Consider the following 8,858-nt stretch of genomic DNA (forward strand, 5'->3'; position numbering starts at 1 on the left):
AATCTTAAACAGGCTCCACGTCAGGATAGAGCCCCAGGTGGGGCTCAGTATCACCACCCTGAGATCATGACCTCAGCCAAGATCAAGAGTCCAATGCTTAACTGAGGGAGCCACCCAGGTACCCCCTCAAGTATATGTTTTAAGTGCATATTAATTTTATGATTTATTTCACTTGGTATAATGCCTTTAAGTTCCATTTCTGTTGTTTCAAATGGCAAGATTTAATTATTTTTTAAGGCTGAGCAATATTTCATTGTGTGTGTGTGTGTACACCACATTTCTTTATTTACTAGGACCCATGCAGGTTGTTTTCATATCTTAGCTATCCATAAGTATTGCAATGAACATAGAGATGCATATATCTTTCAAGTTAGTTTTTTTTTTTTTTTTCACTTTCTTCTGTTAAATACCCAGGAGTAGAAATACTAGATCACATAATAATGAAGACAAAATAAAAACCATAATGTAATATTAAATATAAAGTAACATTAAAATATATATTTTATTATTAAGATACACTCATCCAAATACCACCTAAAATTAGCTTTTATAACCCCAGGTATACACATTTATTCTTTTTGAATGTTCTATGGGGTATACAAATCTGTGTATCATAAAGTTTTTGTTGACCTGAGAAGTAAACATATTTAACTGATTGTTCATGATGAATGAGTGTACAATGTAGTTACTTCTTTAGAAGTCCTCATATTGATAATTTCTCTAACTTACTCCGTATTTTTTCTTTCTTGGAAAAAGGAAGGATAAGCAGGAGATAAAAGACAGAAATGATAAAATATAGAAAAGCTAACAGAAATACATACAATAAATAAAATTTTAAAGTGTTGAAGAAAAATTGCATGAGACATAAACAGTCAAGGAAGATATAATTTAAGATTATTGCAATAGGAGTCAAGACTGTTGCACTATGGGAGAGACTAAACTCAATTTCTCTGAAACAAAAGGCAGGAGGATTTTTAAATGCTGGAGTGAATTAGTAGAAAAGCACTGAAGGAAGGGAGGAGGGAGGTTGGTCAGTATGACAAGGGCTATCTCTGCTTTCTAATCATCCCTCATGGAAGGTAGGTTCTCACCCTCCCACAGAGACTGGGAGACAGGGGCTTATCTTTCTTGATGATTACGTTTCAAAGGGTTCACTCCCAGGTCCTTGAGAAAGATATTCCCGAGTTGTAAAACTGGCAAGAGGCTGGGAAAAGATTTACATTTCAAAGGACAAAGGAAGAATATACAATAGCAAGTTTTCTAAAGTAAATGCTCTAAGAAAAGGGAGGTCAGAGTCCTAGAGTGAGGAAGAAGACTATCTGAAGTTTAGTCAAACTGAAGGGAACCTTAAGGTCATTTTGGTTAAGAGGAGTTGGAAAAAAAATGGATATTCAAGTTTTCTTGCCATTCATCAAATTACTTTTAAAAATCTTTGTCTTGAAAAACTTTTAGAACTTATAAATCCATCATTCAACTTAGTAAAAGTTTCAAAGTTCACATTAATGATGTGGAAAACTAATTTGACCAGATCTGTTGAATTACTTTTTGTTATAAAGATGACAAAAAAACCTGAAGCAAGCAGTTCAGAAAATATCCTTTTAGAAAACTATTTTGACAAGTGCCATTTGTTTCCATTATTTTAACACTTGAAGATACATTGTTAAGTGGGTTTACTGTATTTAATGCCAGTAATGAATTCTTATTCTAAATCTTTAGAGCTAGTTTTCTGCTATCAAATATTTGCTAGGAGATGGGCTGAGACTTTAGGATTGTGTGAGAATATCCCAGCTCTCAGATTAATGAACTGAAAGCCAATCATCCTGGCATAAATGCCTGAACACTATACTGTGTGTCTTTCATTAGAAAACATTGAGTGATAAAATATGATTCCTCTCATTCTATCACAGAAAAAAAGATTATGCTTCCTTTAGAGACCTAATTGATTTGAAAGATCTTTATGTACTAACGCTGGACATTGTTTAGAACCAAACAAAAACCTTGAACTGGAAAAAAAAAATTAATCCATACTTGAAGAGTCATTTAAAATGCAAGCAGTGTATTTCAAATTGATCAGAAAAGGAATCGCAAGAAGGGCATTTTTATAAAACTAATTACCATGTCAGATGCTTAAAATATAAAGTCAGTGTAATATGTGCAAACAATCCCTAAGGCAATGTGCTACCATCTGCCTTAGGGAAGAGTCCATTATTTTGTTGCTCTATTACTCTGTGATGAAAATCTTTTCCTAAGCTTGCACACACCACATGCACACAATCAGCAAAGTGGCTTAATAAAATCTTGGTCAAAGGGTCAGTTGAGATTGGATGAAATTAACACAAGAATTCTACAGAAAATATATACTTCATTTTTTTCTTATATTTTACTTTTATAAAATGAATAATCTTTGGTCTCTTTTTCCAGGATTTGGGAAAAAATTGGAGAGAAGCAGGGTTAACAAAGAACGAGGTTCAAAAGAAGTATAGAATTTTATATCCTGAGACATTTATTCACTTAATTGACTACCCACTCATTCTTGTATGGTGAAAATGCAATTTATGGAATAGGAGGCAAATTGTGCAAACCATATATTATGAAAAGGAATAGTTTCCAAAATATAAAAGGAACTCAATAGCAAAAGAGCTAATAATCTGTTTAGAAAATGGGTTACAGATTTGAGTAGACATTTTGCAAAAAGAAAAAAGGATGCAAATGGTCAACAGGTATGTCAGTTATGCTCAATGTCAGTAACCATCAGTGGTAATGCAAATCAAATCTCAGTGAGGCCCACACCTTAGGAGAGACACCAAGATGGCTACCTAAGACATTCCTGAGCTAACCTCCTCCCACAGATGCCCCAAATGCACACCTACACACAGAGCAATTCACTGGGAGAAATCTAGAGACTAGCTGAGTGACTCCTTCACATCAGGTAAATGAGAAAATAGCCACACCTAAAAGGATAGGAAAAACGGACTCACACTTGTGCCATAAACACCAACCATGGCGTAGAGCCATACAATCAGGATTGAATGCTCAAATTCCAGCTTCTCCCTAAGGAATTAAAGAGTTTGAACTGTACTTCTAGCACCTCAAGTTTTAAGACTGCCTTTCTCCCCTCAAATATCCCACCTAGCCTGAAAACCAATTGGGTTTGCATCCAGGGGACCTATAGGACTATAGCAACCAAAGAAGCAGGTTCTTCAGAGTATGTAAGGATTAACCTTGGCTATCCCCTAGGCTCAGGGCAAGGGAAGCAGGCAAAATTGAAAGGATATTGACTGTACACTTTATAAACTACCTGACGGCCTGGTTTCTAATTAGCATGCATTTAAGGACTGGCCATGAGGCCCCCCATCATCCTATTGGAACTCAGGGGAGCTGGTTGGCACCTCCCTGGGCTTCTCTTTCTTGCTTGCTCTAATAATAAACCAAATTGCCAATATCTTCCTGAAAGGAGCTATTACACACCCCTGTGGCCTAACTTTTATAATTGCCACTTAAAAGACAGTCACCGAAATCATGTGGCAGACAAAAACATCATCTCTGTTTGTCTCTGGATGGTGCTTTCCCAGCTGCTGCTTAAGGGTCTAGCTTCTGGTGAGTCTACACCTAGGTACTGAATGGCTATGTTTTGGGACTCTAATGGGTCCTGGTGCACCCTCAACTACTGGAACGACTAAAAACAAGTAGAGAGGCTTGGACAATCATAAACATTTGAGAGACAACCAGGAACTCGAGCTGGCCAGTAAGGTTCATCTCCTATGACAGACCAGTCTGTTAAGATTCAGAAATATGTCTATTTTTTCTAATGTGCAGAAAGCAACAGAAAGTCAATGAAATTGAAGAACCAGGGTTTTCTGTTTGTTGTTGTTGTTGTTGTTTTTTGCCTTGAAGATCAACTTATTAATTTAAATAGACTGTTATAAACTATGTTTTATGTAAGCCTCAAAACCACAATGGAAAAACCTATAGTAGATACACAAAAGATGAAGGAATCAAAGCACAGTACTGTAGAAAATCATCACATCATAAAGGAAGAGAGCAAGAAAGAGAAGGAAAAAAAGTACTGCAAAACAGAAAACAAATTTTTGGGGTTGGGAATGTGGAGCTGACTGAATCAATTCAACAGAGTTCCAGCCAAGCTATGGAGCAGGTAAATGAGCTAAAAGAGAAAGGCAATAAGACCCTGAGGGCAGGCAACATCCATGATGCACTGCAGTGCTACTCTGAAGCCATTAAGTTAGATCCCCAGACCACGTGCTCTATAGCAATCACTCAGCAGCCTATGCCAAGAAAGGGGACTACCAGAAGGCTTACAAGGATGGCTGCAAAACTGTTGACTTAAAACCTCACTGAGGCAAGGGCTATTGGGGCTATTGGCAGAAGGCCGCAGCCGTTAAGTTCTTAAAGTGATTTGAAGAAGCCAAGCAAACCTAGGAAGAGGGTTAAAAACATGAAGTAAATAATCCTCAGCTCAAAGAAAGCCTACAGAATATGGAGGCCCGGTTGGCAGAGCAGAAATTCATGAACCTTTTCGACATGCCTAATCTGTACCAGAAATTGGAGAGTCATCCAGGACAAGGATGCTGCTTGTACCTACCAGGAGCTGATAGAGCAGCTATGAAACAAACCATCCAACTTAGGGATGAAGCATCAGGATCCCCAGATCATGACTACTCTCAGAGTCCTGCTAGGAGTCAATCTCAATAATATGAATGAGGAGAAGGAAGTTGGAACACCCCCCCCAACTCCTCCTCCCATAAAGGACACCAAGCCAGAGCCAATGGAACAAGATATTCTAGAGAATAAGAAGCATATGCTGAAAGAGAAAAGGTTGGGGAATGAGGCCTACAAGAAGAAAGACTTTGACACAGTCTAAAGCACTATGACAGAGCCGAGGACCTGGACCAGATCAACATGACTTACATGACCAATCAAGAAGCTGTGTACTTGGGATCCCTGGGTGGCTCAGCGGTTTGGCGCCTGCCTTTGGCCCAGGGCATGATCCTGGAGTCTTGGGATCGAGTCCTGCATCGGGTTCCCGGCATGGAGCCTGCTTCTCTGTCTGCCTGTGTCTCTGCCTCTCTTTCTCTCTCTCTGTGTCTTTCATAAATAAATAAATCCTTTAAAAAAAAAAGCTGTGTACTTCTAGAGGGGCGACTACAGTAAATGCTGGGAGCTTTGTGAGAAGACCATCGAAGTGGGGCAAAAAACCAGGAAGACTATAAACAGATTGCCAAACCTTATGCTCAAATTGGCAACTCTTACTTCAAAGAAGAAAAGTACAAGGATGCCATCCATTTCCATAACAAGTCTTTGACAGAGCACTGAACCCCAGCTATGCTCAAGAAATGCCAATAGGCAGAGAAATTCTGAACGAGCAAGAGTGGCTGGCTTATATAAACCCGGACCTGGCCTTGCAGGTGAAGAACAAAGGCAACGAATGTTTTCAGAATGGGACTATCCCCAGGCCATGAAGCATTATACAGAAGTCATCAAATGGAATCCAGAAGAGGCCAAATTGTGCGGCAATTGAGCTGCCTGCTACCCCAGACTCCTGGGGTTTCAGCTGGCATTCAAGAACTGTGAGGAATGTATCCAGCTAGAGCCTGTCTTCATCAGTGGGTACACATGGAAAGCAGCTGCCCTGGAAGTGATGGAGGAAAAGCTATGGACGGCTACCACAAGATGTTAGATCTGGACTCCAACTGTAAGGAGGCTGCAGATGTTTACCAAAACTGTATGATGGCCCAGTACAAACGCCACCACAGCCCTGAAGACATGAAGTGACAGGCCATGGCTGACCCTGGGGTGCAGCAGATAAGTGACCCAGCCATGCAGCTGATCCTGGAGCAGATGCAGAAGGACCCTCAGATGTTCAGCAAACACTTAAAGAACCATGTAATAACACACATCCAGAAGCTGATGGATGTTAGTCTGATCGCAATTCAGTGATGAATTATTCATCATTCCTTCCCTTCACCCTCATATGATAAGAAAGGCTGGGATGACAGCAAGCAGTGTCAAGCAGAGGAGAAAGCAGGGGAAAGTGAACAACTTCTCTCTATATATTTGTATAGACCTATGTGGAAGATACAGAGACTCATACTCACGTTACTTGCACTGCAGCTGCCTATCGGCCCTCCCAGCAGCACAAGCATTGGCTCTTCCACTGTGCTTAGGTTCCCTGTTCCCTTCCCTAACCTCAGTTGCTGTCTCAGCTGCTTTTCCATTGTTGGTGATTTTTTATTTGGGGCAGTAGGCATGTATGAGGAGGACACGCTGTTCTTCTCCAACCTCAGGTTCCAACTGTCTTCACATTGTTAACTCCACATGCCCTTCTGTAACAAAACAAGCCAGTAGAACATGGTTATTAAAAAAAGAAAACAAAACAAAACAAAATTTTAAATAGTAAGTTCATAGCTATCAATACTTATTTTAAATGTAAATGTGCTAAATTCTCCCATCAAAACAGAGTAGCTGAATAGAAAAGATGCAATAATATGTTGCATACAGAAACTTACTTTAGCTTTAAGAAGACACAGAGTCTGAAAGTGAAGGGATGGGTAAACATATTTCAAAAAACTAAAAAAAAAAAAAAACATATTTCAAAAAACTAGTGAAAGAATACAAGGGGTACTTATGAGCAAAATGGACTTTAGGCTAAAACCTATAACAGGAGAAAGATCATGACATAATAAAAGGTCAATTCATCAAGAGGATATAAAAATTGTAAATACTTATGTACACAACACTAAAGCCCTTACATATATATAGCAAATAAATATTGTATTTGTGAATATTATATAGGCTTTAAAAAAAGAAAGAAAAAGAAAAAAAAGAAAGAATGAATGAATCCTGGGCAACCTGGGTGGCTCAGCGGTTTAGCGTTGCCTTCGGCCCAGGGCCTGATTCTGGAGACCCGGGATCGAGTCCCACGTCAGGCTCCCTGCATGGAGCCTGCTTCTCCCTCTGCCTGTGTCTCTGCCTCTCTCTCTGTGTCTCTCATGAATAAATAAATAAAATCTTAAAAAAAATGAATCCTGCCATATGGATATACCGCTCGGACATGATATTGAATAAGTCAGTCACAGAAGAATAAAGAATGCATTATTCCACTTATATGAGGTATATAAATAATTCAAATTCATAGAAGCAGAGTGTAGAATGGTGGTTGCCATTCTTGAGCTAATGGAGGGGATTATAGGGAGTCTTTAGTCAATGGGCATGAAGTCTTGTTATGCAAGGTGAATAAATTCTAGACTTCTGTACAACGTTCACATTATTACCAATACTCTATTGAATGCTAAGAATTTAAGAGGGTAGATCTCATGTTAAAGGCTCTTACCATACAAAAAATGAAAACATTCAAAAATAGCTTCTCCTATATTCCTGGCAAAGTGCTAGGTGTGGGAGTTATGTCTCTATCTTCTAGAAGCTAACGTGTTGGAGTTAGTGTTCATCATTTTAGACTGTAATAATTATTTCAGTGAACTTAATCAGAAAGACAAGGAACCTGCAAAGGACATCTAACTAAGCTAGAAATGCTTCAATAGGAAATTTTAACTAGGGCAAAAATAAATAGCTAAACTGGAAAAAAAATACTTAGATTACAAATCTGCCTTTTTCATTTAAAAAGACAGATATCTGATAAAGTACAGTTTCAATGAACAGCTCAGATTTCATAGTAATGTAAAATTTAAGTAAAAATCACAGATGGAAAATAGCAGAAAGATGAATTGAGTATGATCAGTGAATTTTTGCTATAATAACAAATCTGTTTCATATATTGGGTGAAATGTTTTGGTATTTATTTGATTAAAAACATTGATAAAAATTGAACTTGTGTTGACTATTCATAAAAGCACCATTAATAATCTTTGTATTAATTCAGACATCTTCCAGTGAAATGTCATGTACAAACACAGTGCAATTGAAACAGCTGTAGCTTCAAACTCTTATTTTCTCAACAAGAATTTTAAAAACCAAGTTATTCTATCTGTCTTACCCTCTGTGAGATTATTAGTAGATTATAAAACCTAGTTGTTTTAAAAATACTAATTTCATGCTAACACTATATTGATGAGAGAATAGTACGTGATCAGTATAGTATAGATAAGGTTATATATGCATACATATACATTTTCATTATATCCAATACAAATGAATCAAAGCAAGATTTCAGAACCTTTAATTTTATATAAGTAGTTTCTTTCTAGGTATGGGTTTTGTGTGTCAAAATAGCACCTAGTGGCCCTCTCCCAGGGAAGCATTCTTTAGCATGGGCACCTGGCAAGGAGGCAGGTAGCTAGCTCAAAGCAAATGTAATTATGCTTGTTGGTTCTAAACAGTATGTCCTGTCTGGTTTTGCCATTGTCCTACCATTAAAATGAGAATTAAAAATGAGAATGAGTAACTCTGACTCAACCACATTTTATGGTGACAAACTTATTTTAGTTTTATAGCAGATACAAACAAATTCTACCAAAAATACAAGCTTATTAAGCTCCATAAACCAGATACCAAGTGACAATGATACCATTTCTTACAGAATTAAAAAGTGACCTTCAAATTTAGGAAGGAACTGTCAACATATGAGTAATAGAAACAATTTTCTTTGGGCCTGAATATTTTAGTGCACATAATTTTGGTTTATGGCCTTTATTTCATATGAAAAGATACCAAAACATACTCAGCTGCTCTATTTTTATGTCTGCTTTAAAAAGCCAAAGGTTAATTTAAACATATCAAATGCATTTAAAAGTATATTCTTGATTGAATTAGGTGTTTCCCGACTGAATTTGAGTTTTGTGATATTTGGAACTAAAGTTTCTATTTCCACTATACCTGTTTTAAAT

The 8,858-nt window shown here is 37.6% G+C and overlaps 1 pseudogene; it reads left to right on the plus strand.

The window, feature by feature from the left end:
• The first annotated feature begins 4,144 nt into the window (after positions 1-4,144).
• Positions 4,145-5,955, plus strand: LOC112643744 (stress-induced-phosphoprotein 1-like; annotated as a pseudogene).
• The last annotated feature ends 2,903 nt before the right edge of the window (positions 5,956-8,858 follow it).

The sequence above is a fragment of the Canis lupus genome, chromosome 1 (genome assembly GCF_003254725.2).
Source record: "Canis lupus dingo isolate Sandy chromosome 1, ASM325472v2, whole genome shotgun sequence".
In the NCBI taxonomy this organism is placed as follows: Eukaryota; Metazoa; Chordata; class Mammalia; order Carnivora; family Canidae; genus Canis; species Canis lupus.